Below are 15,051 nucleotides of genomic sequence, written 5' to 3'. Positions count from 1 at the left end.
GTAAAGAGGCGGCCCGCGCCTTCCCCATAAAAAGGAACAATCACGGGCGCGCTGCTCATTTACCCTCTGTGTCTTCTCCAATCTCGGAACCACCGTCCCCTCCTTCCTCCTCAAGCCTTTCCTCTTGCTCGCCGCCGTCGTGTTTTCGCTGCCCTTTCTCCTCCACTTCTCACAGCCGCCATGGCACCCAAAACCAGCAAGAGCACAGGAGTGGCCAGGGACGCTGGGGGGACAGAGCCGCCGGAGAGCGAGTCAGCGGCGCGGCGGACATAGCTCGCCTACTTCCCCTCGATGGTCGACGCAGTCCACCTCCGGGACAACTTCAGGCCCATGTGGGGGTGCAAGACGGGGGGAGAGACGATGGGGCATCTGGCCACGCGCGTCATCCCCGTCGGTTGCGCCAAGGCCGCCCCGAATTGGTACCCAATCTTCGTCGACTACTTTTCCTGCGGCCTCTGCCCCCCTTTCTCTGATTTCTTCAATGACATCATGCACACCTACGGCTTCCACTTTCTGGATTTCACTTCAAATGCCATGGAGTGCATGGCTCTTTTTGCCCATCTCTATGAGGGCTTCGCCGGAGTGCTTCCCAGCACAGCGCTCTTCCGCCACTACTTTTATCCTCGGATCCAGAAGGGAGGTGCCATCTTCGGTTGTGTCACTTGGATCCCAAGGCCCCTGGAGAAGGGGATGTATCTAGAGGGCGCCCAGAAGGAGAGGTGGGAGGAGTGGCGGAGCCGGTGGTGCTGGATTGAGGAGGAGGGCCCTCAGGAGTTTTGCCAAGTTCGCCAGATGCCGCCGGTCCACAGGGATCACTGGGGCGACGTCGACGCCTGATAACCCACAAGTATAGGGGATTGCAACAATTTTCGATAAGTAAGAGTGTCGAACCCAACGAGGAGCTAAAGGCAGAACAAATATTCCCTCAAGTTCTATCGACCACCGATACAACTCTACGCACGCTTGATGTTCGCTTTACCTAGAACAAGTACGAAACTAGAAGTACTTTGTATGTGTTGTTGGATAGGTTTGCAAGATAATAAAGATTACATAAATAAAAAGTAGGGTCTGTTTAGATAAAGACACAACTAAGTTAGGTTTAGTAGAGAGCTTGTTGTTACGAGAAACTTATTTGTCCCTAGGCAATCGATAACTAGACCGGTAATCATTATTGCAATTTTATATGAGGGAGAGGCATAAGCTAACATACTTTCTCTACTTGGATCATATACACTTATGATTGGAACTCTAGCAAGCATCCACAACTACTAAAGATCATTAAGGTAAAACCCAACCATAGCATTAAAGTATCAAGTCCTCTTTATCCCATACGTAAACAACCTACTTATTCGGGTCTATGCTTCTGTCACTCACGCCACCCACCATAAGCAAATCATGAACATATTGCAAACCCTACAGCGGGGATCCCTCACACTTGCGCGACACGGAGAGCACCATAGGACAGCACCAATAATAAAACATGCAACCCAAACCAATCTTGATCATCAAATAGCCCATAGGACAAAACGGATCTACTCAAACATCATAGGATAGCCATACATCATTGGGAAATAATATATAGCGTTGAGCACTATGTTTAAGTAGAGATTACAGCGGGTAAGAGAGATGTTACACCGCTGCATAGAGGGGGGAAGAGTTGGTGATGATGGCGGTGAAGTTGTTGGTGAAGATTGCGGTGGTGATGACAGCCCCGGTGGCACTTCGGTGCCACCGGAAGCGAGGGGGAGAGAGCCCCCCTTTGTCTTCTTCTTCTTCCTTGACCTTCCCCCTAGATGGGAGAAGGGTTTCCCCTCTGGTCCATGGCCTCCATGGCATGGGAGGGGCAAGAGCCCCTCCGAGATTGGATCTGTCTCTCTATCTCTCTCTGTTTCTGCGTTCCCAAATTCTTCCCTTTCACTGTTTCTTATATCCCCGGAAATCCGTAACTCCGATTGGGCTGAAATTTTAACACGGTCTCTATCCGGATATTAGCTTTCTTGCAGCGAAAGAAGGGCACCAACCGCCTTACGGGGTGGCCACGAGGGTCAGGGGCGCGCCCCTGCCTCGTGGCCCCCTCGGGCATCGTCTCGCGTGGATTTTTCTTCCCAAAAATCATATATATTCCAAAAAAATCTCGTCAGTTTTTATCCCATTTGGACTCCGTTTGATATGGATATTCTGCGAAACAAAAAACATGCAACAAACATGAACTGGCACTGGGCACTGGATCAATATGTTAGTCCCAAAAATAGTATAAAAAGTTGCCAAAAGTATATGGATGTTGTAGAATATTGGCATGGAACAATCAAAAATTATAGATATGACGGAGACGTATCAGCATCCCCAAGCTTAATTCCTGCTCGTCCTCGAGTAGGTAAATGATAAAAAAGATAATTTTTGATGTGGAATGCTACCTAGCATAATCTTGATCACATATCTAATTATGGCATGAATATTAAGACACGAGTGATTCAAAGCAATAGTCTATCATTTGACATAAAAACAATAATACTTCAAGCCTACTAATAAAGCAATCATGTCTTTTCAAAATAACATGGCCAAAGAAAGTTATCCATACAAAATCACATAGTCTGGCTATGCTCCATCTTCACCACACAAAATATTCACATCATGCACAACCCCGATGACAAGCCAAGCAATGGTTTCATACTTTTGACGTTCTCAAACTTTTTCAACTTTCACGCAATACATGAGCATGAACCATGGACATAGCACTATAGTTGGAATAGAGTGGTGGTTGTGGAGAAGACAAAAAAGGAGAAGATAGTCTCACATCAACTAGGCGTATCAACGGGCTATGGAGATGCCCATCAATAGATATCAATGTGAGTGAGTAGGGATTGCCATGCAACGGATGCACTAAGAGCTATAAGTGTATGAAATCTCCAACTGAAACTAAGTGGGTGTGCATCCAACTTGCTTGCTCATGAAGACCTTGGGCATTTGAGGAAGCCCATCATCGGAATATACAAGTCAAGTTCTATAATGAAAATTCCCACTAGAATATGAAAGTGATAACTCAAGAGACTCTCTATATGAAGAACATGGTGCTACTTTGAAGCACAAGTGTGGTAAAAGGATAGTAACATTGCCCCTTCTCTCTTTTTCTCTCATTTTTTTGTTTTTTTAATTATTTTTCTTTTTTCTTTTTTGTGGGCTTCTTTGGCCACTTTTTTTATTTGGGCTTCTTTGGCCTCTTTTATTTATTTTTAAAGTCCGGAGTCTCATCCCGACTTGTGGGGGAATCATAGTCTCCATCATCCTTTCCTCACTGGGGCAATGCTCTAATAATGATGATCATCACACTTTATTTACTTACATCTCGATATTACAACTCGATACTAGAACAAAGATATGACTCTATATGAATGCCTCCGGCAGTGTGTCGGGATGTGCAATGATCTAGCTTAGCAATGACATCAAAAAATGGACAAGCCATGAAAACAGCATGCTAGATATCTTACAATCATGCAAAGCAATATGACAATGAATGCTCGGGTCATGTATATGACGATGATGGAAGTTGCATGGCAATATATCTCGGAATGGCTATGGAAATGCCATGATAGGTAGGTATGGTGGCTGTTTTGAGGAAGGTATATGGTGGGTTTATGGTACCGGCGAAAGTTGCGCGATACTAGAGAGGCTAGCAACGGTGGAAGGGTGAGAGTGCGTATAATCCATGGACTCAACATTAGTCATAAAGAACTCACATACTTATTGCAAAAATCTATTAGTCATCGAAACAAAGTACTATGCACATGCTCCTAGGGGGATAGATTGGTAGGAAAATACCATCACTCGTCCCCGACCACCACTCATAAGGAAGACAATCAATAAATAAATCATGCTCCGACTTCGTTACATAACGGTTTACCATACGTGCATACTACGGGAATCACAAACCTCAACACAAGTATTTCTATTAATCCACAACTACCCACTAGCATGACTCTAATATCACCATCTTTATATCGCAAAACTATTGCAAGGAATCAAACATATCATATTCAGTGATCTACAAGTCTTATGTAGGATTTTATGACTAACCATGTGAATGACCAGTTCCTGTCATCTCTCTAAATAGATATAAGTGAAGCAAGAGAGTTTAGTTCTTTCTACAAAAGATATGCCCACGCTCTAACAAATATAAGTGAAGCAAAAGAGCATTCTACAAATGGCGGTTGTCTATGTAAAGAGAAATAGGCAATCCAAACTTCAAACGATATAAGTGAAGCACATGAAGCATTCTATAAAGCCATACTCAAAAGATATAAGTGAAGTGCATAGAGCATTCTATAAATCAACCAAGGACTATATCATACCAGCATGGTGCATAAAATAAAAATGAAAACTAAAAGCAAAAGACGCTCCAAGATTGTATATATCGCATGAACGAAACGAATCCGAAAACATACCGATACTTGTTGAAGAAAGAGGGGATGCCTTCCGGGGCATCCCCAAGCTTAGATGCTTGAGTCTCCTTGAATATTTACTTGGGGTGCCTCGGGCATCCCCAAGCTTGAGCTCTTGCCTCTCTTCCTTCTTCTCACATCGAAACCTTCTCGATCATCGAACACTTCATCCACACAAAACTTCAACAGAAAACTCGGTAAGATCCGTTAGTATAATAAAGCAAATCACTACTCTAAGCACTATTTCAAACCAATTCATTTTTTTGCATTGTAGCTACTGTAATACAACTTTTCCATGGCTTAATCCACTGATATAAATCGATAGTTTCATCAAAACAAGCAAACTATGCATCAAAAACAGTATCTGTCTAAAACAGAATAGTCTGTAATAATCTGAACATTCACCATACTTATGATACTTGAAAAATTCTACCAAAATTAGGAAAAATAAACAATTTGTATAGAAAGACAGTGCAAAAAGAATCAAAACCATTTGACATTCCAGTAAAAAAATGTAAAATCGCGCACTACAGCCAAAGTTTCTGTCCTGCACCGTACAAACCATCAAGCAAATGTAAACATCCTAAAGGCAAACCTTGGCACATTATTTTTATAATACAATGGAATTGTACAAGGGGATAATTATTTTTGTTGAAAATTTTCTGTAATCAAGATTCACAAAGTTGCCGTGAGCATGAACAAAGTTCAAGGAGCTCTCCCACTTCAACAATGCTTGTCTTTCTCACTTTCACTTTCCTTTTTGAAAAAGTTTTGGGTTCCCCTCTTTATTTTTGTTGTTTTTAAACTATATGAAAGCACTCAACAGAAATAAATGACTCTCTAAAACTTCCGCGTTGTCTCCCTGGCAGCGCTTGCTTTAAAGCCATTAAGCTAGGCATATAGTGCTCAAGTAGTGAATCCACCCGGATCCCAAGGTATATCAAAGCCAGTTTTAATTAACAATGATTTGTAATTTAGTAGTGAGCACAAAGCAACATATATCATGTAACTACGAAGTCTAACTCTCTTCCTATGCATCGGCATGTCATAAAAGAACAATTCATGCACACATAGTAAAGGCCAATGCATAGTATAAACAGTTTCTTGCAATTTTATCATGTGGGAAGCATAGAGAGGTGGAGATATAGTTCCTCTCTCATAATAATTGCAAGTAGGAGCAGCAAGCACATGCATATGATATTCATCAAAATCATCATGTGTAACGGTAAAAGGCAACCCATCAATATAATCCTTAATAAGGGCAAACTTCTCCGATATAGTGTAGTTGGGAGAATTCAAAAAGATAATAGGACTATCATGCGTGGGTGCAATAGCAACAATTTCATGTTTAACATAAGGAACTATAGCAAGTTCATCTCCATAAGCATAATTCATATTGGCATCTTGGCCACAAGCATAGCAAGCATCATCAAAAAGGGATATTTCAAGAGAATCAACGGGGTCATAATAGTCATCATAGCAATCATCCTTCGGTAACCATGAAGGGGAATTAAATAATGTATGATTTGAAGAGTTACTCTCATTAGAAGGTGGGCACGGGTGATCAATCCGCTCTTCCTCCTTTTGTTCTTCGCTCTCCTCCTCATCCTTTTCATCCAATGAGCTCATAGTTTCATCAATTTCTTCTTCCATAGACTCCTGCAAAATATTAGTCTCTTCTTGGACAGCGGAGTAGTCCTCAATATATGGTTCAACATAGGAATTAGAAGAATAATTATCATAGCAATATTTAAGTATGGAAAAAATTTCAGATTTGTAAAGAGTAGCACCATACTTTTCAATCAAAGAAGCAATTTTGTAAGCACCCTTAAAAGCAACAAATTCTTCAATTTGTTGAACATCATAGTAACTATAAACACCTTTAGCATACGAAGATACGATTCCATTATCACTAAACTCACATTAATAGGGAAGGTGTTTCTTAGGGTTTTTAGAACAACAAGTAAAATCGTATATTTCACATAAATTCCAAGCATAGCATTGCAAACGATGAATTTGACCCAATAGAATTTTCCCTTTTTCAGATATTCGGTGTGCACATAACAAGCATGCTCACCTAAAGATTTTCCCTCAACTAAGCTAGTTGGGGTTTCAGCACAAGCACATATGGATCGAAGATGATCCAAGTAATAAGCTTCAGCAGTGTGATAGATTTTGAGTGGTTCTTCAACCATTGGTTCAGTAGGTACAACTAATTTTTTTGGTATTTTGCGTTTCCTACCCATAACTAAAGTTAGAGAACAACTAAGAACAACAAATAAAAATTACTTCGTGATAAAGCAAACAAGCACACACGAGAATATTCACCCCACGCTATTGCTCCTCGGCAACGGTGCTAGAAAAAGGTCTTGATAACCCACAAGTATAGGGGATCGCAACAGTTTTCGATAAGTAAGAGTGTCAAACCAAACGAGGAGCTAAAGGCAGAACAAATATTCCCTCAAGTTCTATCGACCACCGATACAACTCTACGCACGCTTGATGTTCGCTTTACCTAGAACAAGTACGAAACTAGAAGTACTTTGTATGTGTTGTTGGATAGGTTTGCAAGATAATAAAGATTACGTAAATAAAAAGTAGGGTCTGTTTAGATAAAGACACAACTAAGTTGGGTTTAGTAGAGAGCTTGTTGTTATGAGAAAGTTATTTGTCCCTAGGCAATCGATAACTAGACCGGTAATCATTATTGCAATTTTATATGAGGGAGAGGCATAAGCTAACATACTTTCTCTACTTGGATCATATGCACTTATGACAACTACTAAAGATCATTAAGGTAAAACCCAGCCATAGCATTAAAGTATCAAGTCCTCTTTATCCCATACGTAAACAACACTGTGCTTCTGTCACTCACGCCACCCACCATAAGCAAATCATGAACATATTGCAAACCCTACAGAGGGGATCCCTCATGCTTGCGCGACACGGAGAGCACCATAGGACAGCACCAATAATAAAACATGCAAATCAAACCAATCTTGATCATCAAATAGACCATAGGACAAAACGGATCTACTCAAACATCACAGGATAGCCATACATCATTGGGAAATAATATATAGCATTGAGCACCATGTTTAAGTAGAGATTACAGCGGGTAAGAGAGATGTTACACCGCTGCATAGAGGGGGGAAGAGTTGGTGATGATGGCGGTGAAGTTGTTGGTGAAGATTGCGGTGGTGATGACGGCCCCTGGTGGCACTCCGGTGCCATCGGAAGTGAGGGGGAGAGAGCCCCCCTTCTTCTTCTTCTTCCTTGACCTTCCCCCTAGATGGGAGAAGGGTTTCCCCTCTGGTCCATGGCCTCCATGGCATGGGAGGGGCGAGAGCACCTCCGAGATTGGATCTGTCTCTCTATCTCTCTCTGTTTCTGCGTTCCCAGATTCTTCCCTTTCACCGTTTCTTATATTCCCGGAGATCCGTAACTCTGATTGGGCTGAAATTTTAACACGATTTCTATCCGGATATTAGCTTTCTTGCGGCGAAATAAGGGCACCAACCGCCTTACGGGGTGGCCACGAGGGTCTGGGGCGTGCTTGCGCCCCTGGGGCACCCCCTGCCTCGTGGCCCCCTCGGGCATCGTCTCGCGTGTATTTTTCCCCAAAAATCAGATATATTCCAAAAAAAATCTCCGTCAGTTTTTATCCCGTTTGGACTCCGCTTGATATGGATATTCTGCGAAACAAAAAACATGCAACAAACAGGAACTGGCACTGGGCACTGGATCAATATGTTAGTCCCAAAAATAGTATAAAAAGTTGCCAAAAGTATATGAAAGTTATAGAATATTGGCATGGAACAATCAAAAATTATAGATACGATGGAGATGTATCAACACCTAGGACGGGAGGCTCATGGTCGCCACCACCAGGATCCACCGCCTCGCCGCTGCTGGGCTCACCCTGGAGATGATTGGGGCGGATTTCATCCGCCGTCGCATCGCTCCTCTGCACAACAAGGGGAGGCCGGCTTGGCTTTTCAGCAACGCGGCTGACATCATGCGGCTCCGCCCCGGTCTGAACCACAACTTCACGGTGATGGGGCACGCCCACTTCTGCCAGCGGCTCTTGCAGCTCGACGTTAGTCGCGACGGCAGGGCCGAGACGGCCGACAAGGCGGCGAAGGCTGGCAAGCTCGCCAAGGGGCCCTTGTTTGGGTTGCCGGTGGGGGTGGTCCCGCTAAGCAACAACTCTCGCCGAACTGACATCATCGCCATGATGCCGGACTGCAATGCGCACGACCTTGACCCGAATTGGGCCGAGCCGGAGGAGGATCAGGTGCAGGAGTTCTTCAACACCTTGGTGGAGAGGTACGTCCGCGAGGAGCCGCAGCTCATCCAGGACACCACCCAGGAGGAGCTAGACTACATCGCCGCCAGGGCGGCGGACGCGGAGCTCGCCAAGGAGGCCAGTAGCGCTGGTGGCGTGGAGGACGAGGCCGCGATGATGAGGAATCTGTAGCTAGCGCAAGATCTGGAATCCCAAAAATTCTAAAATAAATTGCTAGACGTGAGGAATTTATCTATTAATCATCTGCTAAAAGAATTAACTAAATAGCACTTTCCAAATAAAAATGGCAGCAGTTCTCGTGAGCGCTAAAGTTTCTGTTTTTTACAGCAAGATTAACAAGACTTTCCCCAAGTCTTCCTAACGGTTCTACTTGGAACAAACACTAATTAAACACGTCCAAAACAGAGGCTAGATAAATTATTTACTACTAAACAGGAGCAAAAATCAGGGAATAAAAATAAAATTGGGTTGCCTCCCAACAAGCGCTATCGTTTAACGCCCGTAGCTAGGTATAACAAGCAAGGATAGATCTAGGTATTGCCATCTTTGGTCTTAGGAATGAAAAGAGCAAACTTGCTATCTATAGAATTAATCCTTCTATTTCGATAAAGCACATGGCTATTAATGGTAGAGGAAAGATTAAGTATGTTACGGAAATTTGTATCTAGGATAGCCTTTATCTCTTTAATAGATTCGTTCTGGTAAGAGAGCAAAAGAGATGTAGATTCAACTTTCTCATTCATGGGGTGCCCAAATATGGTTTTCATTTTTTTCATAAGTGTCTACGACATCCCCTTCAAGAAAACCTTCTTCAAATATAGAATCTAAGACATGCTTAAAAGAAGAAGGAAGGGCAATATAAAAGCTTTTTAAGTAAACTTCAATTTGGTATTGAGGCACATAGCTAGCCCTGATCCTTAATAGTCTATACCAAGCATCTTTCAAAGATTCATCAAGTAAATAACGAAAAATTCCAGAATCATCTTCATCAAAATTATTAAGATTCTCATTGATAACTCCGGTAGGTTTTTCCATAGTATCCTTATTTATGAGCTTAGCGAGAATAGAAGGGTTGTCCAAAGTACTAAAACTCTGGAGAGAACCCCCAACCCTTTTTGATTCAGACATGGCGGAAAAAAAGTCGAGCGAGAAGAGAGGGCAAATAAAATGGCAAGGGTGAAGTGGGGGAGAGGAAAACGAGAGGCAAATGGCAAATAATGTAATGCAGGAGATAAGGGTTTGTGATGGGTACTTGGTATGTTGACTTTTGCGTAGACCTCCCCGGCAACGGCGCCAGAAATCCTTCTTGCTACCTCTTGAGCACTTGCGTTGGTTTTCCCTTGAAGAGGGAAGGGTGGTGCAGCAAAGTAGCGTAAGTATTTCCCTCAGTTTTTGAGAACCAAGGTATCAATCCAGTAGGAGGCTACGCGCGATTCCCTCGCACCTACACAAAACAAATAAATCCTCGCAACCAATGCGATAAGGGGTTGTCAATCCCTACATGGTCACTTACGAGAGTGAGATCTGATAGATATGATAAGATAATATTTTTGGTATTTTTATGATAAAGATGCAAAGTAAAATAAAAGCAATGAGAATAACTAAGTATTGAAAGATTAATATGATAGAGATAGACCCGGGGGCCATAGGTTTCACTAGTGGCTTCTCTCAAGAGCATAGGTATTTTACGGTGGGTGAACGAATTACTGTTGAGCAATTGCAGAATTGAGCATAGTTATGAGAATATCTAGGTATGATCATGTATATAGGCATCACGTCCAAGACAAGTAGACCGACTCTTGCCTGCATCTACTACTATTACTCCACACATCGACCGCTATCCAGCATGCATCTAGAGTATTAAGTTCATAAGAACAGAGTAACGCCTTAAGCAAGATGACATGATTTAGAGGGATAAATTCACGCAATATGATAAAAAAAACCATCTTGTTATCCTCAATGGCAACAATACAATACGTGCCTTGCTGCCACTACTGTCACTGGGAAAGGACACCACAAGATTGAACCCAAAGCTAAGCACTTCTCCCATTGCAAGAAAGATCAATCTAGTAGGCAAAACCAAACTGATAATTCGAAGAGACTTGCAAAGATAACCAATCATACATAAAAGAATTCAGAGAAGATTCAAATATTGTTCATAGATAAACTTGATCATAAACCCACAATTCATCGGTCTCAATAAACACACCGCAAAAGAAGATTACATCAAATAGATCTCCACAAGAGAGGGGGAGAACTTTGTATTGAGATCCAAAAAGAGAGAAGAAGCCATCTAGCTAATAACTATGGACCCGTAGGTCTGAGGTAAACTACTCACACTTCATCAGAGAGGCTATGGTGTTGATGTAGAAGCCCTCTGTGATCGATGCCCCCTCCGGCGGAGCTCCGGAACAGGCCCCAAGATGGGATCTCGTGGATACAGAAAGTTACGACGGTGGAATTAGGGTTTTGGCTCCATATCTGATCGTTTGGGGGTACGTAGGTATATATAGGAGGAAGAAGTATGTCGGTAGAGCAACAGGGGGCCCACGAGGGTGGAGGGTGAGCCTGGGGGGTAGGCGCGCCCCCTACCTCATACCTCATGGCTTCCCTGTTGGTTGCTTGACGTAGGGTCCAAGTCTCCTGGATCTTGTTCGGTGAGAAAATCACGTTCCCGAAGGTTTCATTCCGCTTGGACTCCGTTTGATATTCCTTTTCTTCGAAACCCTAAAATAGGAAAAAAAACAGCAATTCTGGGTTGGGCCTTCGGTTAATGGGTTAGTCCCAAAAATAATATAAAAGTGGATAATAAAGCCCAATAATGTCCAAAACAGTAGATAATATAGCATGAAGCAATCAAAAATTATAGATACGTTGGAGATGTATCACCTGCTCACTCAAATCAATCAAAATGTGGAAGCATATATGGATGACATCATGGTTAAGTCACATAAAGGTTCCGACCTGCTGGCTGACCTCGCTGAAACATTTGCCAACGTAAGGAGGTATGATATCAAGCTTAATCCGTCGAAATGCACATTCGGAGTTCCTGGTGGAAAGTTACTTGGTTTCCTCGTTTCCGAATGAGGGATCGACACAAACCCAGAGAAGGTTGGCGCCATCCTCCGAATGAAACGCCCTGTGCATGTGCATGACGTTCAGAAGCTCACTGGTTGCTTGGCCGCTTTGAGTCGATTCATCTCTCGTCTCGGTGAAAAGGCATAGCCTCTTTACCGACTGATGAAGAAATCTGATAAGTTCGAGTGGACTCCCGAAGCTGATGCAGCGTTTGCAGAACTCAAAACCCTACTTTCCACCGACTCGGTGCTCGCTACTCCAATCAACAAAGATCCTTTACTGCTTTATATTGCAGCCACTAGACAAGTTGTCAGTATAGTACTCACGGTCGAGCAGGAAGAAGAAGGTAAAGCCTATAAAATTCAGCTCCTAGTGTACTATATTTCTGAAGTCTTGACTCCATCCAAGTAGAGATATCTGCATTATCAGAAGCTTGTTTATGGAATCTACTTGACCGCAAAGAAGGTTGCACATTATTTCTTAGATCATTCAATTACAGTCGTCAGCGACGCTCCATTATCAGAAATTCTGAACAACAGAGATGCAACTGGTCGAGTGGCAAAGTGAGCAATTGAACTCCTTCCATTGGATATCAAGTTTGAGGCAAAGAAAGCTATCAAGTCACAAGCCATAGCAGATTTTGTCACCGAGTGGGTCAAGCAGCAACAACCGACCCAGATTCACTCGGAACATTGGACTATGTTTTTTGATGGATCCAAGATGCTGAATGGTTCTGGTGCTGGGGTAGTTTTGGTATCCCCCCGAGGCGACAAGCTCAGTTATGTTCTCCAGATTCACTTTGATTCCTCCAACAATGAAGCTGAGTATGAAGCACTTCTGTATGGGTTGCGTATGGCCATTTCACTCGACGTCCGTCGCCTAATGGTCTATGGAGACTCAGATTTGGTGGTCAACCAAGTAATGAAGGAATGGGACGTCAGGAGCCCAGCTATGGCTGGCTATTGCAATGCGGTGAGAAAGTTGGAAAAGAAGTTTGAAGGGTTAGAGCTCCACCACATTCCCCGACTGAAGAACCAAGCAGCTGATGACCTAGCAAAGATAGGTTCCAAATGAGAGCCCATTCCCAGCAATGTATTCTTGGAACATCTTCACACACCGTCAGTTCAAGAGGACCCCTTCACAGAAGAGCCTCCGCAGCCTAAGAGTTCTACTGATCCGACTGAAGTTGAAGTCCCAGCCGTGGTCAACTTAATCATGGAAGTTTTGGTCGTCATCCCTGATTGGACAGTGCCTTATATCGCATATATTCTCAGGAAAGAGCTTCCAGAATATGAAGATGAGGCACATCAGATTGTCCGTCGATCCAAAGCTTTCACAGTAATATGAGGACAACTGTACAGAGAAAGTGTGACTGGAGTGCTCAGTGGTGCATCACACCAGAAGAAGGTCGAATGATTCTCAACGACATCCATTCGGGGACATGTGGTCACCATGCGTCCTCTCGGACCATTGTGGCCAAAGCATACCGAGCGGGATTCTATTGGCCGTGAGCAAATGAAATGGCAAAAGACATAGTCGACAAGTGTGAAGGCTGTTAGTTTTACTCAAACATGTCTCACAAGCCTGCGTTGGCCCTGAAGACCATTCCACTCGTCTGGCCCTTTGCAGTTTGGGGATTGGATATGGTTGGACCTCTGAGGACTGGCAGGAGTGGATACACTCACCTACTTGTTGCAGTCGACAAGTTCACTAAGTGGATTGAGGTCAAACCCATCAAAAGCCTTGATTGAAGTACTGTTGTTAGCTTCATCAGAGAGTTGACATTCAGATATGGGGTCCCACACGGCATCATCATAGACAATGGTTCAAACTTTGATTCAGATGAGTTCAGAGCTTTCTGCGCTTCCCAAGGTACTCGGGTCGACTACGCTTCAGTCGCCCACCCGCAGTCGAATGGACAAGCAGAAAGGGAAAATGGTTTGATCCTGCAAGGTCTGAAACATAGGTTGATGTGTGACCTCAAACACGCCGTAGGTGCTTGGGTGGACGAGTTGCCATCAGTGCTATCGGGCCTGAGAACAACGCCAAATCGGTCGACTGGCCGGACTCCCTTCTTCATGGTCTATGGAGCCGAAGCTGTGCTGCCGTTTGATTTACTCCACAATGCCCCGCGAGTAGAACTTTTCTCAGAAGCAGAAGCAGAACAAGCCCGGCAAGATGCGGTCGATCTTATGGAAGAGGAAAGAGAGATGACCCTGACTAGGTCGACCATTTATCAGCAAGACCTTCGTCGATTCCATGCTAGAATCGTGAGAGGTCGAGCATTTCAGGAAGGGGACCTTGTTCTCCGAGTGGATCAGCAGCGGCCTCACAAGCTTGCTCCCGCCTAGGAAGGCCCCTTCATCATCACCAAGGTGCCTCACAATGGAGCATATCACATGTATGATGTGGAGCACAAGAAGGACAAGCCACGTGCTTGGAACACGAACCTGCTCCGCCACTTTTATACTTAAGAGTTCAGACTGTTGAGATGTAATAAGAAGTACCTTTCAATTTGTTTATCAAAGACATGGTTTTACATGAATGATTGTTATTACTTATACATGTGTTCAAAATCCCCAGTGGGTGGCTTAGCTGCGAATCCGATTCGCTTAAGTTTGAAAAAATCATGCCAAGTGATGAGCAAGCCTCTCACTCGGGGCTTAGCTGTGAATCCAATTCGCCTAAGTTTGAAAAAATCCTATCAGGTGGAGAACAATCCTCCCACTCAGGGGCTTAGCTGCAGTTTCGTACTTGCCTAACTTTGAAAAAATCCTACCGAGTGGAGAGCAATCCTCCCACTCGGGGGCTTAGCTGCAGTCTCGTACTCGCCTAAGTTTGAAAAAATCCTACCGAGTGGAGAGCAATCCTCCCACTCGGGGGCTTAGCTGCAGTCTCGTACTCGCCTAAGTTTGAAAAAATCATATCGAGTGGAAAGCAATCCTCCCACTCGGGGGCTTAGCTGCAGTCTCGTACTCGCCTAAGTTTGAAAAAATCCTACCGAGTGGAAAGTAATCCTCCCACTCGGGGGCTTAGCTCCAGTCTTGTACTCTCCTAAGTTTCTGAAAAACCCTCTCCTCGGAGCTGCGTTCCAAGTACAACGTCCGCTCCATTCTAAGCCACAAGGACGACGAGGTACATGTCATCTGCGACCCTCTCTTCGAAGCTGCGCCACAAATACAACGTCTGCTCCATTCTGATCCGCAAGGACGACGAGGTGCAGGTCGA

This window comes from Triticum aestivum, chromosome 5A (genome assembly GCF_018294505.1).
Source record: "Triticum aestivum cultivar Chinese Spring chromosome 5A, IWGSC CS RefSeq v2.1, whole genome shotgun sequence".
Lineage (NCBI taxonomy): Eukaryota > Viridiplantae > Streptophyta > Magnoliopsida > Poales > Poaceae > Triticum > Triticum aestivum.
The sequence above is the reverse complement of the archived record's forward strand: the minus strand, read 5'-3'. Positions refer to the sequence as shown.